This window comes from Lepidochelys kempii, chromosome 14, assembly GCF_965140265.1.
Source record: "Lepidochelys kempii isolate rLepKem1 chromosome 14, rLepKem1.hap2, whole genome shotgun sequence".
NCBI lineage: Eukaryota > Metazoa > Chordata > Testudines > Cheloniidae > Lepidochelys > Lepidochelys kempii.
In genome coordinates this window covers 32,583,811-32,604,732 of record NC_133269.1, presented here as the reverse complement: position 1 = coordinate 32,604,732, position 20,922 = coordinate 32,583,811, and the positions used below count along the sequence as shown (strand labels likewise).

The window sequence follows — 20,922 nt, the reverse complement described above, 5'->3', positions numbered from 1 at the left end:
TAGGCTTCATTTACATTAAGTAAATGTCAGGCTTTAAAGCAGCTGAGAGGATCTTCAGTAACCAGAACATATGGGAAAATGTCCAAAAAAATGAAGCATAGTTCTTTTGAGGAACTAAAATGGCACAAATGTCCATGAATTAATGTATGAAATTAAAGAGTTACAGCTTCACTTTCAGTAACATTTTATAAGTCATCTCTCCCTCTCTCACACTCTCTCTTTCCTTCTCTCTTTCCTTTCATTCTATCCATTTTTGCTCATAATCTTTTTTAGCTTTTGTTACCCACCCTGGTTTATTTCTGACTTCTCCATTCTCCTCTAGTCACTGTTAACTGATTATTTTTCTCTCATAGTCTCCATTCTGTCCCCCAATTTTACCCCTTCCCCATTTGCTCCCCCTGGGTGTTTCCCCTCTCAAGAATGTTTTCCTTTCACTCTATCCATTTCTGTTTTTCACCCTTTTTCTAGGACTCTCCCTTTATTCTTGCTTCCTCTGCTCCCTCTGGTTAAACCCACTCTGTCCCTGCTTCTTCCAGTGTTCATTCCCTCTGAAGCACCTGGCATTGGCCACTGCCGTAAGACAGGATACTGGGCTAGATGGACCTTTGGTCTGACCCAGTCTGGCCGTTCTTATGTTCTTAATTCTTAGAAAATCATGAGATTGACACACCGCTTGCCCCCCCCCCAAAAGAGATTTTTAAAGAAGATTCTATAATGGTTTCTGGTCTGTCTCTTGGTTTTTAATTTTCCCCTTCCTATCCCCTATGTCTGTGTGACAAATAGAGACATCCCATATCTACAGAGGAATGTGACTTTGGCCCCTGTTGCAGGAGCTGTCACTGGGGGGCCCCAATGAGATCTGATTAAAGAGTTTTGTACAAAATGCTCCCTGCTGGTGTAGAGGTTCCAGCTTCTCTCTAAACTCCAAATCCCAATTAATTAATTCTCCATCTCTGCTGCCACCACATCTGCCTGTCCCCCAGCCCAGCAATTACTTCTCCCACCAAAACCCTACATCCCTCCCTGCCCCACAGTGACCCTCTGCTTCTCCTGCAGCTTCAATGGGTCTCCCTTTCTCTCTCGCGCCCCCCCCCCCCGCCTCCCAAAATTCCTAGTGCTGCAGAGATGGAGGGGGAGGAGATGGAATAAGGAACCAGAGGGTTGGGTACACGGGAGTCCTCCAGGGTCATAGAGACTAGCATGACTGGGGCTAGGGAAGCCCATTTTTTAATTCCCCCCATGTATTAGTGACACTGTCTGACTGAAGCTCCCCAGAGTCCTCCTGGACCATAGAAGATAGCGACAAACAGTCTAAATAGCTCCCTGGGCAATGAGATTGGCTTCTCCATCTTGATTACTTGCTTCTTTCTGTGGTTTCACAGTCCAGACATGAGACCCCAAGGACCCTCCAGGGTCATAAAGACTGGAGTTTCCAAGGCTAGAGAGGCTGATTTCAGGGTCCTCAGTGCAATATTCCACCCCCTGTGTCTCAGGGACACAGTCTGAGCTCGGATCCTGCCCCCACCCAGAGCCAGGGGTAGATTCTCTCCGCAGGGACAGAGGCTGGTGGGAAAGTGAAGATTGGGGCCTTGTTATCAGCATCGAAAAATGTCACTTGGCCCCATTCACAGTCCAGACAAACCTGGATCCTCCTGGGGACCTGGCTCAGGGGTAGTATGGTTGCAGGGGAGGTGAGAGCCTGGAACAGACCCAACTACTGCACAGCCCAGATCCCCACTTCAGGGTTAAAGCTGACTTCTCCCTTCCTCCTCACAGACTCTTTTGCCACTCCCACAGCCCAGAATCCTCTGTCCCCCACCTCCACATCCCAGCAATATATCCCTGAAGTGAATCCCTCAGAGCCCAGCATACAGGCCCAGGAGTCAAATCTCTCTGGATTGTTTGGCAGATGTTGCCTGGTGTCTCCCCATTTCACACTTTTCTGATCCTCAGACAGGATGAGTCGGGGATGAGCCGTGTCTGGATCCAGAATCACATTCACTACGGGAGAGAGAGAATCAGAGTTCAGCCCTGGGGGAATCTGGGACCATTTCTCACACTCCCTAACATCCCTGCTTGGCAGTTCCTCAACCTGTGTAATGGGATCCACTTCTGTACTTTCTCATTTGAATATAGAGCATGCAGCTCCCTGCTCCCCAGCTAGGGCTGGTTCATTCCCAGCAACAGAGACTTGGCAAGGAAGGTAGCAAAAGCTTGTAATTAGGAGAGTCCTGAGGAGGCAGGTACCAACTTTGAACCCCAGAGGGAGTCTCCTCCCATAAATGCATCCTCCACAGCCAGGCCTGGGAGCAGAGATGAATTCGCAGCACAGGGGAAGAGCCAATAGTTCAAGGCCAGTGAGCAGGAAGCAGGAGGTGGCAATGGGTGGGGCAGCCCCTTCCCAGCCCAGAGAGAAGGGAGGTCTGCAGGTGGCAGCACTAGAGAGACACCATCTCCCCAACCCACAAAGCAGCTGCAATGGCAGAGTCCAGCCCTGCCCAAAGGAGAAGAGCCATGGGGAACAGTCTGTCCCCCAGGTGAAATGGGGAAGGGTGTGGCAACCAGGAGGCTCTCTCTCCTGACCACCTTGAAGGTAATATTGGAAAGGCTTGTCAATGTCAATACAAATTCTCAGATCACAATTAAGGTGGCTTTAGGGCTGGGCAGTGCAAGTGTCTCTGGTTATTGCTGTGTGGGAGAGTTGCTTTCATGGACATTTTCTGTTAATGGAAGGAAAAACTCCCCCAAAGCTCACCCTGGATGTGTGATCCCAGAGATCCTCCCTTCCCTGCTCTAGCTCAGGAGGGAAAGAGTCTGGAGGGGAAAAGGGTCACAGAGATTAGAGCACAGCGTCTCTGATTTACAACACCAGCCTGGGGAGCTGCTTCTCTCTCCTGAATGCCTGAGAATAAGCAGAGATGCCCTGGCAGTTCGTCCCCCTGGCTGCTGAGACTTTCTGTGGTGGCTGCTTTTCCCCTCCTTCCCAGCTGCATCTCCCTACTCTTCCACACCTTAGTGTGCAGGTGGTTGAATCCCCCTTGGTGCATCAGAGGATAGCCCTGGATGGTACAACCAGACTCAGAACTAGAGTGACTGGATGGAGCCCACAGTGCTCAGCCAGTGCACGGGGCTGCCCACCCTACATGTCCCCTCCTTTGTGTTCCAGAAGGTGAGGACAACCTAGCCTCTTGCTTCTCTTGCTTTCCTCAACCAGGTCCTGTGAGAAGGTGTTTCCCACTCATCCCTCACAGCTGGCCCTCTGTAACTCATCATCACCTCTTGCACCACAAGCCTCCCCAGCCACCTTTGACACGCCACCTGTATTGGCTGAAGGACATCCAGCTGGTCCACCTCTGTACCAGTCCCCGAGAACATCTGTACATGCTTGTGCTCCACACCATCCACTTCCTTGCCTTTGTGTTCCATCCTGACTCCAAATGGTGGGACCTACAGGAGAGAAAATGAGGAACTGTGGTGGGCCAGCCTGTACTCCACTTTTGTTCCACAGCCCACTGGGGATATTAGGTGGTGTGTCAGCTTGCAGCCCCTTTTCCAGCTCTTTTTGAACCTCTTACTAAAGTTCTGGCTGCAATATCCCCTGCACCTCCTGATGTATACACACCCCATTTGTGACTTCAGAAAGTGGCAAGACCTCCTTATTAATCTCCTCCTGGTGATGGCCAAGATGGCCACACATCACTGCAGGAGGACAAATCTGGAGGGAGGAAGAAGTGCTCTGAGACTGTGGCATGTATATCCATTCCCTTTTAAAATCATGTCTCCAGGCACAGTTCCCCTGGGCAGTGTTCACTGACTCCTTAGACACCTTTGAGGAGCAACAGATGCTCTCTGGGGTTCTCTGCTTGGTGTCCCCTTCTGGCTCCCTCATTTTTAACTTCTGACCTCTCTCCTTGTCCTGGTTTCTCTTTCATTGTCCCAAATACTCCATTGTTCCCTGGGCTTCATGGTTTCTCCCCCTTAGTTGAGGGGACGGGCCTTTAGCTTTGGGAAGGCGTAGATCCACCATGTCCCAGTACATGCAAATAGCATCTCCCTGCTTTTCCTGCTGGAGCTTCTCCTCTGAGGGTTAGAGAGGAAGGTGAGAACCTGAAGTTGCAGGGAGGGGAGTTAGAGGAGGAAGGTAATAGATATAAACCTGGGGGAAGCTCTATACTGAGCCTGTCCTTCTCTCCCTGGCCTGGGAGAAGAGAAGGGGATGGGTATTGGGGATGATCCACTCAGGCCAGAGAGTGGCCCCTTCTCCAGCCCAGAGAGCAGGGAGGATGTGGCAACATCACAGAGGGACCATATCTCTAACAGAGGAGAAAGAGAGCAACTCAAATGGGAGATCTCAGCCCAGCCCAGCTGAAGAGAAAGATGGGATGCTGGTGAAGAGCAATCGGAGCGAGCCTCTCACATAGGGGAAAAGAAAAAAATGTGGCAACCCTTTGAATTTAATATTTAAAGGGCTTACGGACATGTATGGAAATGCCAGGGTCAGCATTAATGATTGGTGAGGGAGAGTGTATCTACACAGCAGTTTAAGCCAGGGTCTGAGCCTGGGCTCAAGACAAACCCTCATTGCATCCACACTGCAAATATGCTAATCTAGGGCTCTGATCCAGAGTCCCAGGACCCTGCAGGTCTGGAGGGTCAGAGCCCATGTTAAACTGGAACCCAGGGTCCAAGCCCTATTGGTTTCCTATGTGCATGCATCCGTGGCTTGACTTGGGTGTGGAAGTCTTCTGGGTGTATCCTATAGTTCCTGGAGGCAGAGGAGCAGTGCTACAGGCAGTCAGCACAGCATGCCAGACACAGCATTACTACCTGGCCGAGAGGTCCCCCTTCCTGCTCCTCCCACAGTGGTGGTGGAAGTTTCTCCTCCATGGTGGTGCACGGAGCTTGCCTGGAGCAGGGAGCAAAGTTAGGAGGTTGGTCATCCTTCCCTCAGCCATACTGAGCCGAGAGCTCTGCCACTTCTTCTCCCTGCAGGGCAGCTGCTATGGTCCCTGCTCTGCAAAATGATCAAGCAAAAACTTGATCATTGATCATCGTATTTGAAAAATTAAGAATTACAAAGTTTCACTGTAATAGTTTGACACCCTGGAGACTGATGTCCTCATTATCCTTAGGACAGGCACAGGGGCATGTTTTTGCCAATGTGACCGAGCCTAGAGCTGGAGAACCCAGTTATCCGACTAGACAGTAATTCAGTATAATGCCCTCTCAAATGGAGACAGCCACCAAATGAGCTAATTACGCGGCGTATGTACTCACGTGCTCCTTACGGGCACCCGCGTCCCATCAATAGCACCACCACAGTTAGGAAACAGGATTGGCAGTCGCGTTTCCCCCCAGTGCAGAAAATTCTTAACCTAGAGTTAAAATGCAGTGTTGATGCTCAAGCCCAGGATTCCCTGACAAGAGGTCAGCTGACTCATATCCCTTACGCTTACATTGCTATGTAGGCCTAGCCTCAGAGTGTTTGTTGGTCAGGGAGAGTGTTTCTGTTCGTCAGTGGGTGCAGGGACTCAACACTAAAGATGGTATCAGGATTGTTTGTGTGATTTCGGCTTGGGATTTCTTAGTATTTCATGTTTCAGGGTAGCAGCCGTGTTAGTCTGTATTTGCAAAAAGAAAAGGAGGACTTGTGGCACCTTAGAGACTAACCAATTTATTTGAGCATAAGCTTTCGTGAGCCACAGGTGCCACAAGTACTCCTTTTCTTTTAGTATTTCATGTTTTTGTTTCTATTTTTATTTTTAGGGGGGGGTGTCATGGTCAGTGTTGGTTTGGTTTGTACATTTATCTAGAAGTTCATGAAAATGTTTTCATGGGATTTTCCTCTTTATTTAATGATAATCTCCACCTGAAGTCTCACCTGGTCTGTGTGATCCTAAGGATTTCCCTCTTATTGTCTCCAGTTCAGATGACAGAATGTCTGGAGGGGGAAAGGATAAGACAGATGATATTTCATGCTGTCATATTTGTGACATCCTCACATTTAATTGACATAATTGTATTTTAATTATGAGAGAAAAACAGTTGAAGAGAGACAGAGACACACCCAGATTTTTAACAAAGCTAATATGAATCATCCTATTTTCTCTTTCATTCAAGCGTCTCAAATCAACAGAACCAATATCCATGAAGCCTCAGAACCACTCAAAGAGACACTATGTGGAAGATAGATTTTCTGTTCCCTCATCCTCCAAACCCAGCTGATTTCTCATTCTCCTTTTACATTTTGTCATGAGCCAGGCCAGATCCTGCAAAGATTTTAGCATTAATGTAACTTTACAAACATTGGCCTCTTTCACATCAGTGGGATGCTGAGACTTTTCAGGATGAGGAGCTTGAATTGTGAGCTCTTTGGGTCTCAGTATATGTACAGAGCTCAGTATATGTACAGAGCTCAGCACAACGGGGCTTTCATTCTGCATAGACTGAAATACAAATAATCTTAAAATTATTTCATAAATGTGGAAACTGAGTCAGGGAGAGAATTGGCTCAATGGGCCTCATTCACCCCTGCACTGGTGAAAGGATGGGGGAAGCAGTTTGTGGTTCTCCTATTCAGTAGCTGCTGGGGTCAGTGCAGACATTGGCACAGGCTGCGGAAGTCCGGAGGTCCAGCCTGAGTTGCACCTCTGGTCCAGTGGCCCCTAGATGACTTCTCCCGGAGGCAGTGTCAAAGGCACAGCTTTACCCTGGCCACACCCCATTATTCCTGCTCCACCCCTTCCTCCTCTGCCCAGCCCTCAACAACTCCACTCTATTCCCTGCTTTCCCGGGAACACTCCTTGAGCCTGCAGCTGCTGTGGAGGAGCTGGAGGCACAAGAGGCTCCTGTGCTGCGAGGATTCCCCTGGGTTTACACCTTCCCTACAGCCCCTTTGGCCCACACAAGCTGCCACACGGGGCCAGAGCACAATGGTGAGCTGGGTCCACATTTCAAAAGTGGCCTTAAATTGAGGGTTTACGTTTTGGGTGCCGACCTTTAGGCCTTGTCTACACTGTTTTGTCGGCAAAAGGCAGCTTTCATTGACAAAACAGTGGAGGTGTACACACTATAATGCACCTCTTGGTGACAAAACTCTCCTGCTTTACTGACAAAATATAACCACCTCAATGGGAGGCAGAGATTTTTGCAGCAAAGTTAGATCAACAAAGTGTCAGTGTAGACACTGTGTTTGTTACGTTGCTGTAACTGGCCTCCGGAAGGTATCTCACGATGCCCACCGTAACCGCTCTGCTCACTGTTTGGAAATCTGCTGCCATTCATCCAGCTATGTAGACATGTGTCCCTCCCCTTTCAAAGCCCCAGGAAGTCCCCCATACACAATGTGTCTCTCTTTCTCACATACACACTCCCCACACACACAGTCTCTCACACGCTCCGCCAACACATTCTCTCTCTCTCTCATGCACAACCCCCCCACATGCTGTCACACATGCTTCCCCCACACAAACACACACTTCTGTGGGCTTCTTGTATTACTGTTAGGGTTACCATATTTGAATATTCAAAAAAGAGGACACTACATTGGGGGGGGGGCAAGGGGGTATTTGCTTGCCCCACCTGCCCCCGCCCCAACTCCACCTCTTCCCCGCCCCCATTCCAACCCCTTCCCCAAAGTCCCCAACTCTGCCCCCTCTCTGCCCCATTGGACCCCGCCCACTCCTGGCTCCCTCGCCGCTCGCCTCTTCACTGCCCACCGCTGGCTCGCCGCTCGCCTCTTCACCCTCCCCGCCTGCCACTTGCCTCCTCACCCACCCACCAGCCAGCCACTGGCTCCCTCGCCGCTCGCCTCTTCACCACCATGCCCCACTCGCCTACTCACCCCTCCTGCCGCAGGTCGCTCTGGCTCCTAGGATCAGGGGCAGCCAAGGGGTCTCCACGGGCTGCGCCCGCCACAAGCGTGAGCTCCGTGGCTCCCATTGGCCAGCACCAAAGAAAAGCACCAATGGGAGCTGCCGTAGCCATGGAGTGGGGCTTACAGGTGCCGGCAGCACGCAGAGAGCCCTCCCCCCCCCACCCCTGACTCGACCCGACCCTAAGAGCCAGAGGCACCTTCCGGGGGGCGAGGTGGGGAGTCCCAGCGGTGCTTACCTGGGGCGGCTCCCAGGAAGCATCCGGAAGGTCCCTCTGGCTCCTAGGTTCGGGTCAGGTCGGGTCAGGGCGGGGGCGGAGGGCTCGCTGCCCGCTGCCGGCACCTGCAGGCCCTGCCCCCGCAGCTCTGATTGGGCAGGAGGCAGCACGCGGAGACCACCTCTGCCTCTGTGCCTAGGGGCCGCCCACACTGCAGGCTCCTGCCAGCGGGCAGGTGCCGGGAGCTGCCCCAGGAAGCGCCACCAGCCCCGGGACTTTGGTGTGTGTGGTGAGGTGAGCGGTCCCCAATATCGGGACAAAGGGCGTCCCGACCGATGTGGCAAAATCCCAGACGTTTTTAGATATTTAAAAATTCCTCCCAGATGGTGATTTAAGAACCAAAAAGCTGGACATGTCCGGGAAAATACGGACGTATGGTAACCCTAATTACTGTTCAGCAGTGTCAGTTTGGTCATATTATCAAGCGTTACTCTAAAAAGGGATCTAAGATGTGTAACTTTTCAGGCACACACAGAAATCATTACAAGGTTCATAGCACAGTGCAAAGAAACAATGCCAGGTTCAGCACACTACAGCAACACACGTTACTGTGGCTCAGTGTTAAAATGCTCCTTCAAGGCATCCTCCAGCCAAATAGCCCCCCATTGGGTTCCCCCTATAGCCTTGTGTTCAATACAAGCACAATACACAGCACAGCACAATACTGAACAGCAGCGTAGTATCCATGCTTTCTGACAGTGATGGCTGGGGTGCAGGTTGCCAGGGCAGTTGAAAAATAGCTGGCCATACAGTAGGATGCCCATGGAACAATGAGATTGAGAAACCTTCATCATGTGACTCTCTACCTGCCTGCATGAGGCATTGCAAACCCTTCACAAAGCACCTTCTGACCAGTGGCACAGTGGGATAGCTACCCAGAGCTGTCTGTGTCAACGCAAAGCTACTATTGTGGATGTGCTTTGCCGACACAAGGAGCACAGTGTGGACATGCAACAGTGGTTTAATTATAGTAGTGGCTGTTTGTTGGCGTAACTGGAATCGACAAAACTCTGTAGTGTAGATAGACAAGGCCTTAGGCACCTGGGGCCCGGAGTTCCTTGGTAATGGGCACCTGCAGATCCTACGGACTCCAGCTGCATGTGGGGCTGCTAAAAAGCTCTGGAGCACATGCCCCGTAGTTCTGTAGTTGGAAGAGAGAAACTGAGGTACCCCAAATTTTGTACATTTTTACCTTAATGATTGTACCAAAGTTCACAGAGTGAAACAATGTGAAAGATCCTGGCACCTGGGCCCTTACTTCATCTGCTCAGTTTGTCTGCTTTCTACTTGTTATTAAATAGGTACATAATCTAATTGAACCAGTTGCCCAGAGCCCATCTCCACCCATAGTCCCAGAGACACACCCTGGTTTCCTTTCCTAGATCCCTTCTCAGTACCTTTGAACTTCCACAGAATCTCCATTAGAGCAATATTTCGCTGGGAGAAATCACTGAGTCTCTTTTCCAGCTCAGGAGAAATCTCCACTGGCTGGAGGAACTTCCCCTTCTCGCACCTGGAGAGGAAGAATTTCATGATATTATGTTTCTTTTAGTGACTCATTATAATTCCTTGCTAGTGGAAGTTGCTGCTCTTATGGGCCTGGAGTTAGAATTCCTCCACTTCTCCCAGTCTCAGAGCAGGCACAGCACTGGCCATGGCAGTGCAACCTTTCCCTAAAGGCCCCATTAATATTCTTCATCTCTGGCCTGGACAGAGCAGATCTGTACATCAAAGGGGAATCATGTTTTCATGACCAATTCACTCCTTCGCCTCCATGCACTAATACTAGTATGTTCCCATATTTCATGCGCACAGTGTTATCAGATTGTTCTTTCAGGAACTAGATTGAAACCTCAGGGGCCCCCGCCCCCACCAGTTCCTTCCACACAGGTCTCCAAACAGTCCTGAGGTGGTAAAGACTCTTGATTCCGCTGTCCAGGGCATGATTGTAACCAGTGCCTTGAGCTGAAAGGCCCATATTGATCCTCGGGGTTCTGAGGCAGCCAATTCCCCAGGGATGTAACATCTCTAGGAAATACTGTAGGCCAATCTTTCCCACTGAATAGATAATTCAAGAGTCCTGTGTTAAAGGGTGAGGATTAAATGCATAAATGGGAATTACATTCTGAACGTGACCTTGCCCCATATATTTTGCTGCAGTGCCCTGGGGAACTATAGTAAAGAACAGCATTATCAGATACATAGATGAACATGATTTGTTGGGGAAGAGTCAACATGGTTTTTGTAAAGGGAAATCATGCACCACCAATCTACTAAAATTCTTTGAGGGGGTCAACAAACATGTGGATAAGGGGGATCCAGTGGATATAGTGTACTTAGATTTTCAGAAAGCCTTTGATAAGATCCCTCACCACAGGCTCTTAAGCAAAGTAAGCTGTCATGGGATAAGACGGAAGGTCCTCTCATGGATTAGTAACTGATTAAAAGATAGGAAACAAAGGGTAGGAACAAATTATCAGTTTTTAGAATGGAGAGAGATAAATAGTGGTGTTCCCCAGGGGTCTGTACTGGGATCAGTCCTATTCAACATATACATAAATGATCTGGGGTAAACAGTGAGGTGGCAAAATTTGCAGATAATGCAAAACTACTCAAGATAGTTAAGTACAAAGCAGACTGTGAAGAGTTACAAAGGGATCTCACAAAACTGGGTGACTGGGTAAAAAATTTGGCAGATGAAATTCAATACTGATAAATGCAGAGTAATACATATTGGAAAACATAATCCCATCTATAGTTATAAAATGAGGGGGTCTAAATTAGCTGCTATCACTCAAAAAAGAGATCCTGAAGTCATTGTGGATAGTTCTCTGAAAATATCCCCTCGATGTGCAGTGATAGTCAAAAAAGCTAACTATGTTGGGAATCATTAAGAAAGAGATAGATAATACAACAGAAAATATCACATTGCGTCTATATAAATCCATGCAAAATCTTGAAAATTGCATGCAGACCTGGTCACCCCATCTCAAAAAAGGTTCAGAAAAGCACTACAAAAATGATACTGGTTATGGAACAGCTTCCATATGAGGAGAGATTAATAAGACTGGGACATTTCATCTTAGAAAACAGACGGCTAAGAGGGGGGCTATGATAGAGGTCTTTAAAATCATGACTGGTGTGGAGAGAGTAAATAAGAAAGTGTTATTTACTCCTTCTCATAATGCAAGAACTAGGGGGTCACCAAATGAAATTAATAGACAGCAGTTTTAAAACAAACAAAAGGAAGTATTTCTTCACACAACGCACAGTCAACCTGTGGAACTCTTTGCCAGAGGATGTTGTGAAGGCCAAGACACAAACAGGGTTAAAAAAAGAACTAGATAAGTTCATGGAGCATACGTCCATCAGTGGCTATAAACCAGCTTGGTGTTCCTAGCCTGTGTTTGGCAGATGCTGGGAATGGTGACAGGGGATGGATCACTTGACGATAACCTGTTCTGTTCATTCCCTCTGGGGCACCTGGCATTGGCTGCTGTTGGAAGACAGGATACTGGTCTGACCTAGTATGGCCATTCTTATATTTTTATGAAATGTAGAGTCAATACACTCTCCAAGCCCTTTCACAGCATCGTGAAGAATGAGGGGAAGTGAAATAGAGCCACATACCTGCTCAAGGTGCTTCTGACATCCTAGAGAGGAAAGAGACAGAAAAACAATTTTAGTCCCAAATGCCGCCCACTGGGGATCCCAGAGAAGGGATTTTGCAGATATGGGTAAAAGAGGCCCTGCCTTGGCCCTAGGGCCATGGATTTGCTGAGTTAATGTCATCTCTAATATAAATGAGTCTGTAATTCTTCAAAGAGAAACAATAATTCACATTTCAGGAATGCACACACTGAATTACACTGTGACCTCTGACTGCTGGTCTCCAGTGCCCATGATTCAGGAGCTGTCCTGTCCCTGTGTTTGGATCAGGGATGTTTATAACTCAGTCTCACCCGCAGGAATTCACTTGCTGGCTTCTGACACTTCCCCTCCAGATCACTGATCAAGTTGCTGAGACGGGAAATCTCCTCAGACATTTTAATGACATTGTCATTCTGTATCTTCACAATCGCCTTTTCCAGATTTTCCAGCTGGGCCAGCAGGAGGTGCTCTTCTTTTTCTAGAAACTGCCGCAGTTGCTGAAATTCAGATACAACCTTCTGCCTCTTGTTTTGTGTCTGTATCTATTTTTTTTAAAAGAAAGGAAAGGTAAGGGTTAGAGAGAGAGTCTAGGGTCCGTTCATGGAGTGCTGATTCTGCAGGAGGGAGAATTTCTTTGAAAATTCTGTGATGTCTAACACATGATTATACCCTGTCGTTACTAGGGAGAGGATTTTCTACCACTTTCCCATTTGTCCCTAACATTTTTTCATGGTATGTTTCTATGTCTGACATAGTCAGCACACTGTGTTAAGCCAGACCCAGAGCAGCAGCCAGCAGGACTGAGCACTACATTAACAGAGATGCGAGGGGAGAGAAATAATTAACAATGCAAGAAATGTCTGCAGACTCAGGCAGATAGCACTGCACGAGACATAGTCTGCTCACCTTGGGAGGAGTTTTGTGAAAGACACAAGGGCTAGAAATTAACTCATTAATTGGAATGGAAGCTTAGATTCTACAGAATATGATGTGGTCCTGCTCCTGAGAGAGGATTTCTCAGGGCCGGTGTGTGTATGTGTGCGAAGACATAGGACTCTAACACAGACATCCATGCCCATGAAGAAACACAAAGCCCACATTCCCCAAGTCCATGGAGGAAGCTGCCTACAAACAGATGTCCTACCAGGTGCACCCGCAAAGGGAAGCCAAGGGGCCTGGCCCATCCACTTTTCACCACAGACCCAGCCATCTACCGCTCCTCTTCTCCCCGAGGTCCAGCCTCCCTGCCAGGCTGGAAACTGGAGCCCGGCCAGGGTAAAAGAGGCCCAGGGAGCCCAGGCTGCTGGGAGAAGCCATGGGTGGGGGGTCCCGAGACCAGCTTCCTAACAGATGGCCCACTGCAAGTCCCTGCAAGTTAATAACAATGGGCACCTACCAGATACTCCAGGCTTTAAACCTCTCCAGTCACTTTAAATCTCAGAAGCTTTTCTCTCTCTTCCTTCAGAATCTCCAAATGGGCCTGAATCTTTTCCTGAAGAAACAGAAATGATTTTGGGAGGTTTCATTTTGAGAGTGCTTGGGGTGGGGTGGGGGTTTCCATATCAAACCGAAGGCTCTGTAGGTGACTGTTAACCCTACCAGGTTTATGACATCAGGAACACCAAGGAAATGAAACCTCATTAACAGAGACAGCTTTACATTGCTTTACATTGTGAGTGAGATGAACGCACTCAGTGTCGTGTGTAGAACTCTTCTGTCAAAGGTACTTACCTGGGATGGGGCAGTGTCCTATTGCCAGTGAATGATTTTAGAAGTGTGTAGCCAGGAATGGGGTAGGTATTCTCTTTAAATCTATATTTCCTTCTATGAAGGAGAAGAGAAAGTGCCGACTGTCACAGCAGGGATCAAAGAAAACCTTTGGGTTCAGCTAGCCCTGCCCCGTTATACCTGCAGCCAATGCCAGGCCTGGAGGGAGGAGAAAAGAAGGGAGCCAGCTCAGCCAGGGGATGACTGGTGAGGGGGCAGGAGCTCCCTGTTTGCCTGCCTGAAGGGACGGAGTAGCGACTTGCCAGCCAACGCAGCCACTGGAGGCAAGTAAGCCAAGGGGAGCCTGCAGATAAGCCCCAACTGTGGGGCAACTGGACTAGTGGGGCTGTGCCCCAAACTAAAGAGACTTTAGAAGGAAGCAGCCTGAGGAAACTGGTTTTGAAGGCCCCCCCTGCCCCCCCGACAGGGAGAGAGAGACTCATCTCCCCTGTTTAGGGGTTGAACCACACAGGGCCCTGGGCTGGGACCTGATGGAGGGGGTGTGTGACCCAGATCCCCCTAAATCCCCTTTGAGCAACAAACTAGCCACTAGTTCATCTGGCCATTGAAAGCTCTATCACGCCTTGCTTTTAAAGATTGGGGCTGTGGTGGGAAACTGCACATGAGTAACCTTATCTGCCTTTTAGCTAGTATTTGTTTCTTTATATACATTACACATGATTAAAATTTCACTCACTAATTTCACCCAGATGGGAGAGCAGAGTAGGGTTAGTGATTAAAATTTAGGGTCATTGGATCAAGATATTCCTGAGATACAGCTTGTTCCAAAACACAAAACAGAATGACAACAAAATGAAATAAAAACACAGTATTTCATGAAATTCATAGATTCTATCCACCCTGGACACAAATCTCAGACTGAAATGTAAACCTGTGGGTAACATTCACCTCCACCAAAGTTTCTTTATAATTATAATTATTTATTGTTTCGTCTGAAGAAATGTCAGTGGTGATATGGGGGTAAGTGGCAGAGGAAGTTGGGGGGGGCTTGGCACGGGTGGGCTGTCAACCCCAAATTCTCCGTAGGTCTTTCTGTTATTTTCTTGTCACAGTATTGTATCAGCTGTAAAATGTAGATGAGAACTACAAATGTCTAAGTGATCATTAACTCTTACAACAAGTATCTTTCCATTTAAAATACTAGGAAATTAAATAGCAAAACAAACAAACAAGCAAAACCCCCAGGCAAACAAAGAACCCCACAACTTTGTTAAAGGAGAGTTCGGGTTGCTCATTGACATCAAAAGTTCAAGCTCATCAAAACTAAAATTTCTGAAAACCAGGAAATAAAGAGTTAATGTAAATGGCAACACAGCCTCAGCTCTGCCCTCTTTGCAGGATGACCCAGAACCCCCATCCTGCACGCTGGCACTCTGCCTTTGCAGATGGTGCAGAGCACTCAGGGAATAGGGCACATGACAACTGTAACACAGACTCAAACACTTTCTTCTTGCTAAAGTACAACTTGATTTTGGTGAGCTTTACTGGCCAGGAGCTACCTACGTCTGTTCTATGCTCAAACACTGAGTCTGTTCCCATGTGTGTCGAATTTTATAATCCTTCCTGCCCTTTTACAACCCTTTCTCACAAGATTGCATTCAACACTGTACTTTCACTTCTCATTCAACACACAGACAGCTCTCCTCTCCCACCACCCTGCTGACAAGCCCCATGGCAAGAAGATCCCCTGGGTCCTGCTGCTGACTGAACCTCCCTAACTCAGTGCTGGAATGATGCATACTGGATCCCTCAAGGTACATGTGCAGCTCTGTCCTTTGATAACAGACATGGGGGCTTCAAACCCAGATCTCACATCACAGTCACAGCTCTGAGACGCTCCTCAAACTAATCCCCAGCTCTCCGCATATCACAATCACAGCTTGTCATAAATATAAAGGGAAGGGTAACCACCTTCCTGTTTCCAATACTGTAAAATCCCTCCTGGCCAGAGGCAACATCCTGTTACCTGTAAAGGGTTAAGAAGCTCAGCTAACCTGGCTGGCACCTGACCCAAAGGACCAATAAGGGGACAAGATACTTTCAAATCTTGGGGGAAGGCTTTTGTTTGCGCTTTTAGTTTATGTGTTGTTCTCTCTTGGGACTGAGAGAGGCCAGACAGAAATCCATCTTCTCCAACCCATCCTAATCCAAGTCTCCAATATTGCAACCAGTATAGATAAGCCATGCAAGGCGGATTAGTTTATCTTTTGTTTTATGTGAATTTTCCCTGCGTTAAGAGGGAGGTTTATTCCTGTTTTCGGTAACTTTAAGGTTTTGCCCAGAGGGGGATCCTCTGTGTTTTGAATCTGAATACCCTGTAAAGTACTTTCCATCCTGATTTTACAGAGATGATTTTTACCTTTCTTTTTTTTTTTTTTAATAAAATCCTTCTTTTAAGAACCTGACTGATGTTTCCATTGTTCCAAGACCCAGGGGTTTGGGTCTTTGATCATTTTGTAACCAATTGGTTAGGATGTTATTCTCAAGCCTCCCCAGGAAAGGGTGTGTGTAGGGCTTGGGGGGATATTTTGGGGGAAGACGTCTCCAAGTGGTCTCTTCCCTGATTCTTTGTTAAATCGCTGGGAGGTGGCAGCGTACCAGGTTTTAACCTAAGCTGGTAGAAATAAGCTTAGGGGGTCTTTCGTGTGGGTCCCCACATCTGTACCCTAGAGTTCAGAGTGGGGAAGGATCCCTGACACAGCTCACTTAAGTTACTCCAACTGATTTCTTCACCATTCAGTACAGCTACACCTAACACATTGAATGCAGCTGGGGTGCATGCAGATAATTCTCAGTGACTATTCCCAACTCCAGCGGGCAGGGTGAAGGTTGCACTGGCATGGACCTTAACTCTCTATTTCCTGGTTTTCAGTAGAAAGCGTTTTGATGAACTTGAGATTGTGGCAGGGCCTGAGCTGTCACTGGGAAACCTTAACTCTGTTAACAAAGGTTTGTTGGCTGGGTGGTTAGTGTTTTCATCACTCAATTTATTATAGCCCACAAGAAGAGCAGGAAGAAGGGGCACTTCAAAATCTTTGCTGGAGTCAGATAACTTGGGACCCTGAAAGCTGGAGACTGCTGGTACAGACACTTCCAACTCAGTGGGACTGTGGCCGTTTCTTTAAGAGAGGACTCGAATCTCCCCACATGACAGGAGTAGAAATTGCTGCCACTTTCCAGCTTCTATCTACCTCTGCACATGCTGCAAGAGAAGAGTGTGTTTATCAGTTTGGTACAAAAACCGATTTCCTTAAAGAAGCGTAAGGAAAAGCGATGAGAACACGCTGCTGCTATTTTATAGCCAGAATGAATTGATAAACTGAAATAGTGTTTTAAATGGTAACGATCTCAACAAAACCAATGAGGTCAGATCACACCTGTCATAAATATAAAGGCAAGGGTACCCATCCTTCTGTATACAGAACTATAAAATCCCTCCTGGCCAGAGACAAATCCCTTTCACCTGTAAAGGGTTAAGAAGCTAAGATAACCTTGCTAGCACATGACCAATGAGGAGACAAGATACTTTCAAAGCTGGGGGGGGGACAAAGGGTCTGTCTGTCTGTCTGTGTGATGCTTTTGGGGGGAACAGATCAGGAATGCAGCTCAGAACTCCTGTAAAAAGTTAGTAAGTAATCTAGCTAGAAATGGATTAGATTTCCTTTTGTTCAATGGCCGGTAAAATAGGCTGTGCTGAATGGAATGTATATTCCTGTTTTTGTGTCTTTTTGTAACTTAAGGTTTTGCCCAGCGGGATTCTCTATGTTTTGAATCTGATTACCTGTAAGGTATTTACCATTCTGATTTTACAGAGGTGATTCTTTTACCTTTTCTTTAATTAAAAAATTCTTCTTTTAAGAACCCGATTGCTTTTTCATTGTTCTTAAGATCCAAGGGTTTGGGTCTGTGTTCACCTGTACAAATTGGTGAGGACTTTTATCAAGCCTTCCCCAGGAAAGGGGGTCTAGGGCCTGGGAGGATATCTGGGGGGGAAGACATCTGCAAGTGGGCTCTTTCTCTGTTCTTTGTTTAACATGCTTGGTGGTGGCAGCATAGTGTTCAAGGACAAGGCAAAGTTTGTACCTTGGGGAAGTTTTTAACCTAAGCTGGTAAGAATAAGCTTAGGGGGCCTTTCATGCAGGTCCCCACAACTGTACCCTAGAGTTCAGAGTGGGGAAGGAACCTTGACAACACCCGCATGGGTGTTGCATTGCATAGGCTGGGGAAGGCTGTGCCTACCCAAATAGCCTTGTGTGGCCCTGCCCATGCTCCTCCTCAAAGCCCTGCTTGCCCTTCCTTCTTGGCCCCAGCCCAGGCAGGCTACTCCTCTTCAGGGAAGCAGCATGCTGGGGAGGGGGCTAGGGCGGCCAGGACTTGGCGTAGCTGTGGCTGCCCAGTGCTGGGGGGCGTCAGGCACTGAGGCCATGCCGCCTGCTGCTTGGGGGAGGGAGGGGAACGGAGGTGCTGAGGTGGCCTGTCCTGTGTGTGGGGTGGCCGGGGGTGGTGGTGGTGGTGGTTGCATGCCACCCACCCTGTGCTGGGGACCTGGGGGGGCACGCACCACCTGCCCACCCTGTGCTGCGGGGTGGGGGAGCACATGCCGCCTGCCCTCCCTGTGCTCTGGGTTGGGGGGGCTGGCAGACATGGAGAGGGGGGCTTCGGCAGGGGAAGGGGGTGGATCCTAGGGGAAGGGGAGTGGGGCTGGCCGGAAGGGGGGTGAAGAGGGGCAGGGGGCTCTGAGAGCCAGAGGGCACTGAGGGGTTAACAGCGATGTGTGAGGGGGCAGGAGGGTGGTGAACAGGGAAGCACAGGCAGGATGGGGCCATGGAGATGTGGGGCTGCTGAAGAGATGCTGAGGGAATACTCAGAAATCAGGGGGCGGGGGAGAATTCTGGGGCTCAGGGGAACAGAGCTGGAATAGAGGGAAACTCTCAGTGGCGGGATAAAGAGAAGGAAAGGGTGGGATGTGTGGAGAGGGGCTGTGGGGAGGCTCGAGGGAGAATATGAGAGCAAGCTGAGACTGGCTGGAGAAGGCAGAGCCAGAGGGTAGGAGAAGGGAGGGGGATGGTGAGAGATAAAATAGCAGCTCCCCCAGCCCATGGGGTAGGAGAGGGGCAGGGGGGAATCTTTTCCCCTAGAAATGGTCAAACAAGCAGGGGGGAAGTGATAAGTGGCTCATCTGCAAACGAATAAAGAATTAGCCCCAGCCTTTTGGGGCTTTCCTTGGTCCAGATGTTGCTTCCCTTTTGGAGATTTCACAAGCTTCATAAGAAGTTCCAATTCATCTTTCAAATTCAAATATGTCTGACATTGATGCTAAGACATAATTATTTCTGACTTCTGACTCAAGCCTATCTGCACCCACATTTTGGTGAAACGAAATTTTGCCCAACTCCATGCTTGCCACCCCTTCTTGTCTTTCCCCCTGCCCGCCCACAGATCTGTTACTGTTCAGGTTCAGTTTGGATGAGCTATTGCCAGCAGGAGAGTGAGTTTGTGTGTGTGTGTGTGCCCCTGGGGAAAAAAAAATGGGGGGGGGGTGAGACAGCCTGGATTTGTGCTAGACATGGCCCACCTTGATTACTATGCACATTGTACGGAGAGTGGTCACTTTGGATGAGCTATTACCAGCAGGAGAGTGAGTTTGTGTGTGTGGTTTTTGGGAGGGGGGGTGAGGGGGTGAGAGAACCTGGATTTGTGCAGGAAATGGCCCAACTTGATTATCATGCACATTGTGTAGAGAGTTGTCACTTTGGATGGGCTATTACCAGCAGGAGAGTGAATTTGTGTGTGGGGGGTGGAGGGTGAGAAAACCTGGATTTGTGCTGGAAATGGCCCAACTTGATGATCACTTTAGATAAGCTATTACCAGCAGGACAGTGGGGTGGGAGGAGGTATTGTTTCATATTCTCTGTGTGTATATAAAGTCTGCTGCAGTTTCCACGGTATGCATCCGATGAAGTGAGCTGTAGCTCACGAAAGCTCATGCTCAAATAAATTGGTTAGTCTCTAAGGTGCCACAAGTACTCCTTTTCTTTTTGCGAATACAGACTAACACGGCTGTTACTCTGAAACAGTTGATTGCTCCCATTGTGGGAAAATCACCAGCCCATTGTGTATTTTGTTTTCATCTCTCAAAATGAAAATAAGATGACCGTAAGTTTTTTTAAATGATGAGCTTAAAAAATGCGAAATCTTAATTTTAACTGGACACACACACACACTTTTTCTTTCAGTTCAGTGCAGGTTCAATCAGTAAAACAAAATTATGCTTCAGGTTCAGCTCCAGTTCCAGTACGAAATCCCGGTTTGAACTAGTTCTCCGGTTCCAGTGTGAGACCAGATGGGCAAATGAGATCAGCATCGGAGCCAAAGGGAGTTGGCGGCAGCTTCCCTGGGCCCAGGGCAGGGAATCGCAGCCAACTCCGCTGGGAGCAGCCTGGGGCCAAACCCTCCCCCTGCAGCCAGGATGGCACCGGGGGGGCACCTCTCCCTGTGGGGATGGGCAGGTCTCTCTTACCTTCCCTCCAAGCGGTGCCCTCCCCGGGAGCAGGGGCTGGAGCCCGGGATGGGGGGTCCTGGCCAGGCTGGGGTCTCTGCACCGGGAGAGGCTCCTGGGAGCAGCGGGAATCTTACTGCTGGAAATTCCCCTCTCCCGGCTGCAGCCAGGGCCCCGGGGTCCCCAGCAGCAGCCGCCGGGGCTCGGGGATCTTGCAAGGAGCATGGCCCCCCCACAGCGCCCCAGAGTTACTGCAGCGAGAGCGATTCACTTCCTGCTGCTGGACTGGGTGACCCCAGTGATCACTGCAGCCCCCAGGGACAGTCAGGTCGATGCTGATCTCATTTGCTGGGAGCCAAAGGGCTCCCTTTGGCTTCTTTGTTATGTAACTGCTTGTTTGGGGGCTTTGGGTGGGGTGGGGAGGCTTCTATTAGGAAGCCTATAATGGCTTCTTTGTACTTGCCCATTCATTTCTCTCAGTAGCGGGTTGCTTTTCTTTAAGAAGCCTGTTGCTTGTTTTGCCATTGAAGTGTGTGGCTTGTTTGGGGCTTGGTGAGTGGGACTGGGCGGTGCCTCCGAAATGGGATTGGCTTGCTTTGGGCTTGCTGGGAAAGGGCAGTGCAGATTTTTTATCTTGTGAGACTTGGCAGCCTTTTCCAGACTGCGCTGTGGGGACAGCTGGGTCAACGACACCTGGGGAGTGGGAGCCGGAAGGGGGCTGAAAAGGGGCAGGGGGAGTGTGGGCCAGAGGGGATTGAGGCATGAAATGGGATGTGTGAGGGGGCAGGAGGGAGGGAACAGGGATGTGGGGCATGGGTTGGGACTGGGGGGCT

The 20,922-nt window shown here is 48.9% G+C and overlaps 1 pseudogene; it reads right to left on the bottom strand.

Moving 5' to 3' along the window:
* Nucleotides 1-1,107: 1,107 nt before the first annotated feature.
* On the bottom strand, nt 1,108-20,314 carry LOC140898120 (E3 ubiquitin-protein ligase TRIM15-like; annotated as a pseudogene).
* Nucleotides 20,315-20,922: the final 608 nt, after the last annotated feature.